Below are 14,026 nucleotides of genomic sequence, written 5' to 3'. Positions count from 1 at the left end.
AAAAAAAAAAAAAGGAAAAAAAAAGAAGTGGTATTCAGAGCTATGGATGGTAACAATACATAAATGAAGAACTGCACTTTGCACAAAGAGGAGAAGGAAAAAAGAGCAGTGAAGAATGAGCTGAGAGGGCCCTGCTTTTCTGCACAAGCATTTAAGTTAAACAGCATCTCACCTCTATCACCCATTTGGCCACTACTAGAGTAGAAAACAGTTATAAGTCCTCAAGTTGGACAACGGCCTCAGGATGGAGGTGGGAGAAAAATCAGCATATGATAACCAGAGTATAACAACCAGACCCTCAGGACATTCATTACCTGCCCAGAGCACCCAAACACCAGGGGCAGGGCAGAGGGAAGGCAGCAGGGCTGCTCTGCTCCAAACAGACACACCAGCACTGCTGTCAGCAGCCATCAGGCAGCACTCACAGCCAGTTTGCTTCCAAACCTGTGGGTCTCTTTTATAGGTAATACAAAAATAGAGCTTGAAAAGTAACCCCACACCAATTTACCAATTGATTCAGAATAAATAGGCTGAAGGTTGCAGCCTGGGGATATTAACAACTAGAGATTTTAGGCTGTACTTACATTTCAGAAAGATTCATTTTGCAACCAGAAGAGCATCTAACCGGGCAAGTGTCATTAATGGTTTCATTTCTTCAGGCCTTGTTAGAGGACAAGGTGAAGCAAGACTCAGCCCAGTACTGATTTGCAGCCAACAGTTGCTGTTGCAGCCTCCCAGATCCACAGCACAACACCAAACCCCTTTGGGACCAGCACCTCCATTCCCTTGGGCTGTTGAACTGACAGAAGTACACCAGGGTTCCTCAGACCAAAGATGGGGCCAGTGAAGGGCAGACATCTTCCTGGGCACCACAGGGCAGATCAGTGGGCAATAACAGTTCCCAGGTGCTAAGAAGGAAAAGGCAGAGCATGAGGTCAACAGACAGCTAAGCAGCAAATCTTAAAGTAGGAAAATGGAGGCATTTTTCCATCATATAACATGTTAAACAGTGGAAGTTATTCCCACATTGTACTGTGGAAGTCACGAGCATGCATATGTGCAACTCAATAAATTCTCAGAAGGAAAATCCATCAAGGGCCATTAATAATTGTGTTCCTGTTGGCTTCTAAGATCCTCCATAATAGATTGCTGGAGGGATATACCAAAAGAAACACTATATGTATATAACACTTACACTGATCCACTTCTGGCCACAGCGGACCCCAGGTCTGAGAGAACAGCCATATTTTGGTTGTTTTTCAAACCTCTAATTTCCCTTATCTCTTTAAAAAAATCACTTAGAAACAAAAGCAATTCAATTTAGTTTAAAAGTAACATTCCTTTCCATTCTTTCAAAGTAAGTATTGAATTGAAATATTCTCCAACAAATATATTCAGGTGCTATTAAAAATCAAAGTGAAAAAGTAGTTCATTGGAGATGGCAAAGGCCGTATCAGAACTGGATGTAAGCTTGTCTGTCTGCACCCATCACTTTTGCAGTTAAGTACTTGTTTAATGCAAGACTATCTCACCTATTTTGCTTTCTTATATTCAGGGATAGGCCAGGTACACCAAGCTGTCCATCTAGAACAAAAAAAAAAACAACTTGATTTACAAAAAGTTAATTAATTAACCAGCTTTTATAATATCAAGGCTCAGCCTTCTCAGAAGTAAGTCCAGAAGGTTTAATGACAAAACCTGTTACCAAAGTGTATTGGGGAGAGAGAAGAACGCCACAGCCTGCTGCCACCGCTCCCTCATCATCCTGAGGATCAAGTCCAGCCAAGGTGCCACACAAACTCAGATTAGAGTTAGGGGTTGGGGAACTACAGCTATTGTAGTTTAGTCAAAGAGATGCCTGACGTGGTGGCTCTGTAGGAAATAAGGATTGTTATGGTTAAGAATGCATGGAAAAGCTTGTGTGTTCCTTTCCCCAACAACTTTTAGTGTTGCTGCTAAATAAAAATCCATTTTTATTCTTAAGGGAGCTGAGCAGAGAGACGTTGTTTTACATCCTGGCTTTTGCCACTGATGATGTATGTTCCTTTTACAAACTTATCTCTGGGTTTTTGCTCAGTTTATAAGCTAGGAGCAATCTTTCTTTCCTAAAGCTTCCTTCTCTCACAGTCTGGAGGAACCTTGAGATTTCCTGCCGGTGATTTAAAGGGCTATAATACTCGCAGGCTAGATTTGTTTTAGTGTCCATAAAACTCAAAAATTTCATAAAACAATTGGTGAAAATAAAATTACCAAAAAATGATGTACTGCCAGCAGACTGTATAATAGTTACGGGGGAAATGGAGAATATGATTCACTGGGGTATAAAAATGACAATGTATTTATTGCAGCGCAGTGACAAGAAACTAATTTGTCCCTTTTACTTTTCAGACAGGGCTTGAATTCCGATTTTTCTCTCTCCTCTGGTAGCGATGTGTTGGCTCTACAGCCTCTCAGCTGCAGGGGCAGATGCAAGCGATCATGTTGCTGCAAGAAGAAACAGCAGCAAGAACTGACACTGCAGAGTTAAAGACTCGCGAAGGCTGCAGAAATACTACAGCTACAAACAACTGGGACTAAAATAAGGAGGATTTCGCACCTCAAAACAGAAATCAAATCAGCCTTTTTGGGTGAGTGAAAAAAGAGTTCAGCTTACTCTCCTTAACTCCCTTTGACTCTCTCTCAATCTCTCTTAAAGACTGGATTATTTAATAGGTACAGAAAGTTCAAACATCAAGAAAACCCAGCGCTGGTCAGTGAGAATGCTTGGCATGATCAAGCTGACAGCACAGGGCAAACCAACTTCAAATTCCTTCTTTGGGGGGCACTTTCAGGTGATAGGACAACTAGAGCAAATGTCAAGTGTTAACATGTTCAAAAGATCAGGTCCTGGAGAAGAGGTGAGTACCTTGATGCCTTAGACCGCACAGAAAGGTTCTCTCTGCCCCACAACAAACCTTTATGTGTCTGCTTCCTATCAAACTCAGAGCTGAATGCAATAGCTCTGGTCTATTTCCCATTAGCCCCATGCCATAAAGTGCTTCCACCAGCAGGCTTTGTTCTTGAAAGCCCCAGAACAGAGCAGGATTGAGACCAGGAATGTATAAACCAGGTTTAGCGAGGCAAGTGAAGTGGATAAACACATTGCCCATGTCACTGTCCTAAAATACACCATAAAAATGCCCTAAGTTATCTGTGTTTTGGGGATGGAATGAAAAGCTTACATTTTTTTTCCAGCTTGCTCAGGTCTCTGAAGTTAATAAGTTCCTGTAGATTATAAAACCCCAGAACAGGATTTCAGTGCAATTTCAATTTGTTGTTCCATTCCTTGCCATTAAATACATTTGGTTTTAAGAGCCCCCATACTCCCTTCAGTCCCCAAAGAATTGGGCACATCCTGCTGTTTGGTCCTGGCCCGTAACACCATAAGCTCTCTTGGGCCCCACCTGTAAGCACTACTACACAACACAAGGCACTGGACCACCTCTACATGGACTGGTTTACAGGCTGATGTTCTGGGGGCAGCTCTAAAAACATGAATGTAAGGAAATATAGCTGGAAGAGGCCCTGCACACCAGCCTGGTGAGCAAAGTCTTAATTCACATACCCAAGAACCTGGTGCTTGACACCACTCACCAACCTCTAGGCAGCAGATGTGACCAAGCAAAACAGTTTAGTTAGGGAAAGAAACCACTACTTGCCTCCTGCTGCCTCACAGACCTGACACCAAAATGCAGTCTGTGCATGATGAGTCCATAGTGGTTATCCTCCTCACAGAGTACTGTGATGATGAAGCTCTCCCTCTGCTCCTGCACTTGGCCGCCCTTTCTTCCCCTTGAAGAGGTTTCTCCTCAAATGTTATTGTATTTGCATTATTAATGTCACCGTCTGAGTTCCTCAACCTACTTACAATAGCCCTTAGATCCCAATTTATTATCCAAATGCCAAGAGTCTCATTATCACAAATGAACTTTGGGAAGAAGGAGAACACATACACAATGGGCTGAGCTTATTTGCTCAGGTGGCATCTTTTAACTAGTGAAAAATCTTACCTCTTTAAATCACATGGCCCCAGATAACATCTATCTGCTCACAACCTGGTAACTGCTGGGAACGGGGTTGATGATCTTCCCTGTCACAACTGACAGCCTCCAGAACCAGGATCCATTCCCTGAGGCTTTGTCTGAAATAGCTCAAATTTCTCAACATTAAAGCAATCTCCATCTGGAAATAAAGAAATAAATAAGGAAATCTGTGAATTTCTGGACTGTAGATTAATTTCCTAAAAGACATAGGATACATGCATATGGGCCTCAAGATTAGCATGCTGTTCCTCTTGCTGTCATCTAATTTTGCTCAAATAAAAAGGAATAATGTGTTTTGATTAGATAATGAAACAAATGACTTCATTAATTTAATGTGTGCTACCGTACAGACTGCAATCCCACGACATACAGAGCAATTTTGTGATCAGACAGGTCAGTAGCAGATTGGTTGTGTCACATTAGTGCTGGGCAAAAACTGTGAACACAATACTTGGATTCACATATGTAAACTATTAGTTGGGTTATGGAGTACTGCTGCACACAGCTTTAAACTTTATAGATGAAAAAAAGCTTTCATACCATTAGGATTTTATAGTCCCAAGTTTCATGGGGGAGAACTTGATAGAAAGGCGTGAACAGAGCTGAAGCAAATTCACTAAAGATGTTACACACCTCCTTAAAACTGCACGTGTTTGGGAGTTCTGCTGGGCTTAATACTGAGCAACAGCCCTAGAAATCCTTGTTATTCCAACTGATGTTTTGTTTCAGAGAGTTTTGGTCCATCCACACACAGGATGGCGTTTCTGACAGAGATTTGCAGCGTTGGAGCTAAGGACCAACGCCAGCATCTCGTGTTTCATTTGTGGATGGACACAGCTGTCAGGCAGACACCAGAATGGTGGGGTGGAAGATGGACTTTTCAGATTATGACATTATCTGTCCCTTCTCTTCTGGCCATGTCTCTTAGGAGCTGGGACACTCACCACCATGCAAAACCTCCCACTGTCACATCACGTCCTGCCCCTTCAGAGCCTGGAGTCCATTTCCTTAATTCCGGTTGCAGAATTTCCTACAGCTGCTTCCACCCTTTCATAGTGGAAATTAACCATGAAAAACCATTTCTGCAGCTCACGGTTCTACTGCTTTGGCTTGCATTGGATTTGCAGCAAGTGAAGCAACTCTAGAGGAGGAGAGCAGAGTTTCAGATATTTCTGCTATAGCTGATGGCAGCTGTTCACCAATGTCTTACTTAGACCTGAGTTTTAGGGTGATAAAAAAAACTATGTTTTTATTTGCCTTCTAGTTCCTGAGTCTTTACAGTGGAACCAGATCACGTTTTAAAGGCGTTCTCTCGAACTGCAGTTAGTAGAAATGCTTCAAAACAGAAGCCAAGATTCTCCAGCAGCCATTTGCCTCCAGGAGCTGGGACTATAAACACAAGACCAAATATCTCAGTAAAAGTACAAGCAGGCAATGCTGTCTCCTTTCCAAAGCTTTAAAAGATATTAAAAGCTCTGGTCACTAGAGGATGTAAACCAAATACTTAAAGGATCTGTGACTAGAGATCCTATTACACAAATTGATTTGCACAGCTCTAATTTTATGGATGAAGCTCAAAAAATAAATATGCCACGTAAGGGGCTATTGATCAGCTCACCTGGGGCAAGTAATCCTTGCATCGATGGGCACTGGCAGAAGTGAATGAGCCGTGTGCCAGGTGAGTGCAAACCCCAGCAGCTGAGCTGGGCTTTGTGGTTGTAAGATCCAGGCAGGTCCTCTCTTTGACTTCATGGCCAGATCCAAGAAATTCTGCCTGCTTTTTCTCTAACTGCTTCACAGTTCTCTTGGAAGGGAAAAATAAGAAGAAGATGGATAGAGGAAGTTGGCTTTACTGTGACAGTTTCAGACCCAAAGCAGCTCAATGGTTCTGCTCCATTTGCCAAGAATATTGATTTTTGGTCAGCCCAAAACTCTTTAACACCCCCAAAGTGCCACAGAAAGTTGTTGAATTAATTTGCAGTTTCTCACCCAGGTTTCACTCTGTCTGACACCTCATATGCTCAACAGGAGGAAGGGATTTCTTCTTGCAGGTCTGGTGTACTGCGAGGAAAAATTCATTGTAAGATGGAAGAGTTCAGGAAGAAGACAAAGGATCACAGAGCTGGATGTGCTCAGGGGTAGGAGGGTCCTGCCCAGGAACCCTGTAGACTTTTAAATGAGGTAGATCAAGAAACACCTTGCACAAGTGTAGAAGATGTTCTTTTTTCTTCTTATCTCTTTCTGCACCTAAACAATGCATCACTTATATTCATCCAGTAAAGACTGAGCAAAAATACGAGCAACCAAACAAGGAAATGCATTCTGTAGGAACATCTCAACACAGATAAATGCAGCCTGAAGTCTTTTTATCTCTGTACATCAAAGATGCGCTCAGAAAGTCTCATCCCTGGGCTTTTAATAGAGCACAAACCTCCCCACTCCTGGGTCCCAAATCCTCAGTGCTGTACATGCGTCCCTTCTTTTCTTCAATACTTGTTACCCTTACAAACCATAACACCAAGACACATCCAGTCCCTGAGCAGAGATGCTTGAATTTACAGTGCTTTCATCTAAGTTGTAACTTCAGCAGTTGCTTCAGAAGGAGCAACATAGGCTGTATGATCACAGCTCTTCCCAAAACATCATTAAATTGAATTAGGAAAGGACTGACTCTTGTTGCTCATCAACCAATCTCTGTTTCTAGATGGAAGAGATAGAGACATTACTTATGAAGCAAAGGACAAAGGACTCAGTCCATCTAGTTATGGAAGTCTGGGAGATCAGCAAATGCTTTCAGTATGGTATGTCCTGCTGCATGTGCTGAGAACTGAGTCAAATCCTGACTGGCTTTTCTTTCCCACTGATGTAGTATTAATCACATCCTGATTATCAGGTGACTTCAAAGCAATAAGCATACCTCACTAGAGGATTTCCAAGAGCCCTGCCACCAGTCATAGCTTTTACATGATTTCTCCATGCTGTTCTGTAAAGAGCAAAAAGAAGCTGGGACTTTAGGACAACGTAAGGAAAGAGCCTCAGCTTCCAGGTCTGTATTGCACGTCAGAACTTCTAAAGCTCGGCTCATGGCACTGAGAATAAGCAGCCAGCCAGTCCACTTAGGTTACCCCCGTGTGCACTCAGAGTCCTAAAAATAAATCTGCAAAATAAAAGCTCCCGCCTGCTGCACCAAAACACAATGGGCATCAAATTGCATTAGAATGTTTATATTGAGGAAAATTGCATCCTGCAAACTTAAATTATCTCTCTCCTCCCTCTCCCCTCCCACCTGCCATGGCCCATTTCCTATTATATTTTTCTAACAAACCAATAGATGCTTGAAATCACGGAAAGCCATAAAGAATTGGAATCAAATTAAGTCTACATTCTAACTGCATTAGGTGCTGTCAAGCATAGTTTACTCACTTTTCACAGTTCTATCTAGAGGCTAAACAATTTTGTACCCTTTCTCTACTAATCAAAACTGATTACTCTGATAATGGACCCCTGACGCTGAACACTTTATGAAGGTAAATTATGCCATATCGAACAGGAAGGGGAATGGAAAAATCACCCAGAGATAAATAGGCCTAAAGATGCATATATTGATCTTGCACTCATTCTTTCTCTCTCTTTCAATGCCTGCAATGGCTAAAGGTTTAATCAATACTTTCAGTGCTGTAACGCCATCTTTTATAATACCATCGTAATTGGCCGTTACCACAGCTTGCCCTCAGATTGGCTTGTGCTGGGCCTTTCAGAGCCAAGGTCTTTTGTTTCTTCCCTTCCAGGGCACATAACTGCTGGGTGGGTTGAATGCAGCCCCGGCATTCTCCAAGTTAAACCCTCCTGGTGCACCAGGGCAAGGAGAAAAGAAATGCTCAGCCATCAGCTGAAGCTGCTGGGAAATCCAGCCAACAAGCATCTTCTAATTCACTTACCAAAAAAAATATTGAAAAGAAGAGAAATTACAGTCAAGCACGTGGATTTTTGATCTGAAGACACAATATAGCCTTACTGTTCTGGAACTTCAAAACTCTTCCCAGCCCAAAAAGAAAGGATGGCTTTGGTTCATGAAACCTCCAGCAGCTAACAGAGCAGGTGGCTCTAGGGAAAGAAATTTTGATTAGGTGACTGTGTGGGATGAATTTCTATTCTGTCAAAGAACAAAACAGCTTCCCATTCCCATCCCAGCAATAACCAGCTTAGGTTCCCAACATGGTGCCCTTCCCTGGTGCCTGTTAAGGCCTCACCTTGCTGAGCACAGCTCTGCACCAGCAATGGAAGCCTTTGCTATTAGAACAGCTCACAGAACCCTCCAGGTTCTGTGAGCAATATAGGCATGAAATTTTCTATAACCTCAGGACAGGGCATGATATGAGCTCATGGAAACTTGAAGAGACCTCTTGGAAATCAGTAGGGGGAAAAGAAATAAAGAAGTAGGTAGAAAAATAAAAACAAGTCAGCATCTAGCTCTCTGCTGGATGCTCCAAGTATCTGCTCCAAGAAGTACAAGCAAATCCTGATACAATTCCTGTATTATGGCTATAAATGTTCCATAAGTTTCCTCCACTTTATCTACAGATTGGATCAAGACTTGAAAAGTCTCCAATGTTGACACCTCCCCAGGTCTCCTGGAGCCGGCTTCTCTCAATGCAACCAGCTCACTGGCCAGCCTTGATCAATGCAAACAGGGATCACAGCATCACCTCAGCACCCAGCCAGACACGGACTCCAACACAGCCATCCCATGCTGATGGCCAGGGCTGCTCACAGAGGCTCAGCAAGATAAATGCCCTCCTCCATGAGACGAGATGCCTATCCCACAAATCACTGCTCTCTTCCCCCCACACCTTCCCTTCCCTCTAACCCTCTTCCATTACTCATCTACTGGAAGAAAATGCAAAGAGTAATAATAATTAGACAAGTACAAATAGCCGGGCTGTGCCATGGCTGGCCGTTGTGCTAAGTAATGGCCGTTGCTATACCAACGGGTGGGCTGAACAGCGGCCTAACACTGCTCACAGGCTCTGGCAGTGGCACATCATCTGTTATCCATTCCTCAGCCTGGCCTGGGCCACAGGGTGCTGCCGGGTCCCTTCCAGTTGGTTGGACCTGCTGCCTCTTACAGCTGATGTGCCAGAGGACTCTGTGCTGGCTGCAGGTCGAGCCACAGCTCAACTCTGCTTTGAAGGGGAAGGATGGGGATGGAATAAGCCCACTGAGATGCTCACAGGCCATTCATGTCAAAAAAAAGCCCTCAAAAACTTGGTAAATAGAGAGGGCTGTGTAGGAAGAGCTGGGCAGCCATATGGCATTGCCCTGGTTGGCTGGAATGCCCAGACGCAGAAGGGCACATATCACATCCACTTCCCAATACCTGTAACACAGACTGGCTAGACAGGGTCTCTCACAAACAGCCAGAAGTTGTAAGACACTGATGAATCAGCAGGGAGCAAGCTGTGGAGGGATTGATGACCTTGTCCTTTGAGACAGCAGAAAACATGCTACATTCCTCACACTTCCAGCCATGGGTCCAGCGCAGAGATTTTGCTGAAAACTTAAAATGCTTCATTATGTTGCAGACACACAAAAAAAGGACATCAAATAATACTGGCTGTTGGATCTCTGAGCCCACATAGCCAAACAAAAATCATACGAGGTAGCAGTGCTTACAAGAACTCAGCTACACAAAGGTGGATGCTCTGAAGGAAAGGAAAGCCTCTGTGTCAAAAGCAGACATAACAAGCTTTCTCTGTGGTTCTGCTAGCAAAATTAACAACAAATCAAGTTCAGACTGTTTTGGAAGAAGCCCATAGCAGAGGAATGATGCTCTTTGAAGGTCAGTACACACCTCCCAACGCATGTGATGCTGCGGGGCATCCCAGATCCAGCTGTAGGTGTCCCTGTTCACTGCAGAGGAGCTGGACTTGGTGACCTTTAAAAGTCTCAAATTACTCCATGATTATGATGCTTCTATGCATCACTATCTGTCCAACCCTTTAACGCCAGACAGCTGACAGCAAGAGGTTTTCCCCTCTGAAATTCTGGTTACCGGCTTTTCTATCACACAAAGAATCACATGATGGAGAGAGGAAGAAGTTAAACTATTGAATTTAATTTTATTAAACTACTGAAGAAGTATTTTGTGAACAAACAGCTGTTCCATCTCATAGTGAAGGTCATCATTTTTTTTCCCCCTCTACGTTTTTATTTAAGATTTTATTATGAGGCTTAGGGTTCACATATTGATTTAATTAATTTAATCTCTCTTTGCTCACTGATCTGTCCTTGCTGCATGTAAAATAGTCAATGTCCCAGTTGAAATCTGCAATGCGTTTCTAATGGTGATATTATCCATCACAATAAGCACCGCCTTCTGGTCTTAGGGCCTTCAAATCTGAATTTTAGGTGCAGCTGTTTCTAGTATCATAAAGAAACGTGATGAAGAGAGTAATGAGGTTAACCTTTCTTCCCAGAGCTGTATAAATTCCCTTCTCTGTCAGCTTCCTTCCTTTGCGGTCTCTTCTCTTCCCCCACTACAAAACCTCTTCAGGAGAACCTGGCAGTTTCTGTGCTAAAATTATTCATTGTGCAGATGCTTTTAGGATGCTACAACAGAGATCTCACATTCATCTTCAGCAAGCAAATTGGTGTTTGTTTTGTCTTCCTTTCCCTTCTTTACTCTACAAGGAAGGAGGACAAAAGCCATCAGTACCACCACAAGAGCCATGGAGAAGGAGCACTGCAGGAGCACTCATTTTATGTTGCCTCGATCCTGAGCACGATTGCAGCCTGAGATTCCTGAGCAGACTTATGTTGGCCCGATGGAGCCCTGCAGCCATTCCAGATACAGCTTTCAAAGCCACCAGCCCTCCCCAGCATCACTCATTCCTTGCTCCCCTCTGGAACAAGACCTGCTCAATTTGCAGCCCCCCTTTTAACACCATACCAAACCTTCATGCATTCCAGCTCTTCACCTGTGCCTCTCTGCAAAGCAGCCTCGTCCCTTTTGCACTGAACGAGACAAAGAAGATGGTTAACAAGAATTTTTGCAGATCCATTTCATTTTTACTTTACAGACCTTCGCAAACCAACTCATCTGCTCTCACGGGCTCCTTGCTGATACGTCTCACTTTATTAGTGACTTTGGCCTTGAGCGTCTCAGCTGTTTGATCAATACTGCAGGAGGTCAGTGATATTTTCTCACTTTTAGTGGCTCGCTGCCTTTAACTTTGTCACCTGATGAACAGCACTACCCCTGGAACGCTTATCTCTTATTGATTTTCTCCAGGCTCCTGCTGCATTTCCAGCCATCCCACCATTTCCCCCCCTGTCACCGCATGCCCATTTAATGTTAACTTATCCCCTTTCTCCCAAGCTCCTCGTTCTCACAGAGGATTTTTTCCCCCCCTCACACACACACACACACACTCCAGCAGATTGTCAAAAAAACAGCATTTCCTTTATCCACCTCTGACTCATTGCTATCCTTCAGCCCACGGTTGTTTCCCAGCTGGGCACCCACAGCTCTGCATTGGGATGGCTCCTGAAGAAGAGCAAAGGCCCCAGTGGAAGCCCCACATACTGTGCCTCCCCTACTCAGCTGAGTAGAAAAGATCATAAGCAAAACTTTACCGTCCTCACCCAGAGCAAAACCTTTTTGCTTGCCTCAGTAGTATGGAGAACAAAACAGCGTGCATTTCACGTGGGATGGAAAACCAACCAGCCATACCAGCAGCTTCCAAATGCAGCTCAATAAAACAATGTTGACTTAAGCCAAGTCCAGTGGAGTTCTTGGGAAGCCCCACAAAGCACAGGGCATTCAGTCACACCATAGAACACACTGCTCTGAAGCAGCTGGAATATGAGAAAGCCTCTCCACCCACGTCGCTGGCAGTTGGCAGCTGGTTATAAAACTAACCTGGTGCTGCCCAAGGAGAAAGTTCATTCTGTGTTCAGCAGTGGCACAGAAAACCATGTCCCCCTCCATCCTGCCTCATTTGCAGGGCTTCAGGGCTCCTGCTACACGAGCTCTACCAGGTGGGTAGGGGCACCACTCACATCACAGAACAGAACAGCCTGGGTTGAAAAGGACCACAGTGCTCATCCATTTTCAACCCCCTGCTGTGTGCAGGGTCACCAACCAGCAGCCCAGGCTGCCCAGAGCCACATCCAGCCTGGTCTTGAATGCCTGCAGGGATGGGGCACCCACAGGCTCCTTGGGCAACCAGTTCCAGCGAACCATCCTCAGCTGAGAAGTGATTTCTGCTTAGAGATGAAGAACTTCAAAACAGCTCCAGGTACAAACGGAGGTACCTCCATTTAAAATGAGTCAATAGAACACCACAACAATTCATCTGGAGTAAAAAGTAAATTAAAAAAAATTCACAGCATCCAGTGGTTTTTGCATTCCAACAGAAAAAATACAAGGCAAAAAGTTGTTTCCTTTGATATTTAGCTTTTAAATTTTCAGGCCTTCAAATGCCCCCCTCCCAGCCACCCTAGATGCTCCGCTTGTCCTTCAAGCAGTTGTATCCACGCTCCCATCCCTCAGTGAGGCGTAGCCTTCTCTCCCCAGCATTAGACTCTCAGATTTAATGTACACGGGCTCTTTTACTCATCTAACAAGTTTATTCCTTTGTCAGGTGCAGCCTCATATCAGAGGGCTGTGTCTGAGGTGGTTACACAGGGAATTTATTGCTAGAACAGGTTTATTCTTACAACACCTACTCATTTATGCAGGCTCCCTCCTGTTTGGCATCCTTGTGTATAGCAGCAGCTCTAGGCAGCAGTGAGCCTGCATTGCCCTCCTGCGGCCAGCCAGCTCTGAGAGCCCGCTCATTAATCATAGCAGCAGGAGTGTAAAATTCAATTTTACCTCTCCATTCATTCTGAGATAAGTTGAAGGCCGGCCTTGTACATATAAACCACACTTTACTTCATCAGAGCCCCGGTAACAAATGGAGTGTCTTCTTCGGGGAGTTTAACCATCAAAAAACACCGCGCCATTTAATTCCACGCGTGCCTAGGGTCAAAGCAGGAGCTCTTGGCATCAGCAAATGCTTCAGCCCTCAGCTGTGCAGTAAACTATGTTTTAGAGATTGTTCCTCAATACGAAATGATCAGTCCATTTATCTGCTCAAGCAGCCTGTCTCTTTGTTCAGTCTCCCAATATTTTTTCCGCTGACCTGATCTGGACAATAAACCAGAGTCATCTTAAGATATTCACCGTTCAATTTGTTACTTGAGTGCCCCTGCGCCCGGCTGTCCCTGCTGCCAGCACCACACACTGCCCAGCACCCACCACCACACTGTGTCTGCGCTGGAGTCCCCGGCCCATGGGGGGAACCAGCGCAGTGACATCACTCATTGTGCCCAGCTTACAGGCAGGGGCTCCCCAGCTGCAGTAATTGTACAACCCCAATCCCTGCCACATCCCAAAGCCCCCCCATGGTGCTCTTCTCTCTGCCTGCCCTCTCACACTGCATGCACAAGCAGCACTCACTCAGGGATGGGGTCCCTCAGCTGTTCACAGGGCTGCACTCACACTCCTAACTCAGTACACATTGGCTGTCTGCTATAGAGGAAACTGACGTGTACCCAGAGGATGCAGAGTGTCCCTCTTTATCTTTGAGTCCCTCCAGAGGCACTGAGTTTTACCTTCTACCAAAGAAGAAATCAAAGCCTCGCTGCAGGCTCCTAAGTGGACGCATCAGGCATGGAGCCATCACATAGAGCAGGGATTTACTACCAGTCCATCCAGTCCCACAGACATAACGACGAGTCTTCCAGCAGTGTGGTACCACAAGCTAAATCCAGCAAGGCTCCCATGTCCTTACGGACCTCTGTACATGCACTATCAAAGGTCAGTGACATGGTATGACCACGTTTATCTGCCGCAGAAGGACTTTATAACCTGTGTGCACAACTATATCTATGTTGGA

At 44.6% G+C, this 14,026-nt stretch overlaps 1 long non-coding RNA gene across 1 annotated transcript in view; it reads right to left on the bottom strand.

Annotated features, from left to right (window-relative positions):
* The window catches only part of LOC107322869, a 14,122-nt gene extending 6,787 nt beyond the window's left edge, over positions 1-7,335 (bottom strand). Inside the window, exons 1-6 of the long non-coding RNA XR_004309446.1 lie at positions 6,072-7,335; positions 5,701-5,886; positions 5,027-5,223; positions 4,050-4,221; positions 1,533-1,584; positions 585-908 (exon numbers count right to left, since the gene is read on the bottom strand). This is a non-coding gene — a long non-coding RNA (uncharacterized LOC107322869). The remainder of the gene's footprint in view (positions 1-584; positions 909-1,532; positions 1,585-4,049; positions 4,222-5,026; positions 5,224-5,700; positions 5,887-6,071) is intronic.
* Between the last annotated feature and the right edge of the window lie 6,691 nt (positions 7,336-14,026).

This window comes from Coturnix japonica, chromosome 20, assembly GCF_001577835.2.
Source record: "Coturnix japonica isolate 7356 chromosome 20, Coturnix japonica 2.1, whole genome shotgun sequence".
Taxonomy (NCBI): Eukaryota; Metazoa; Chordata; class Aves; order Galliformes; family Phasianidae; genus Coturnix; species Coturnix japonica.
Note: the sequence above shows the minus strand (reverse complement) of the source record. Positions and strands in the feature narration are given on the sequence as shown.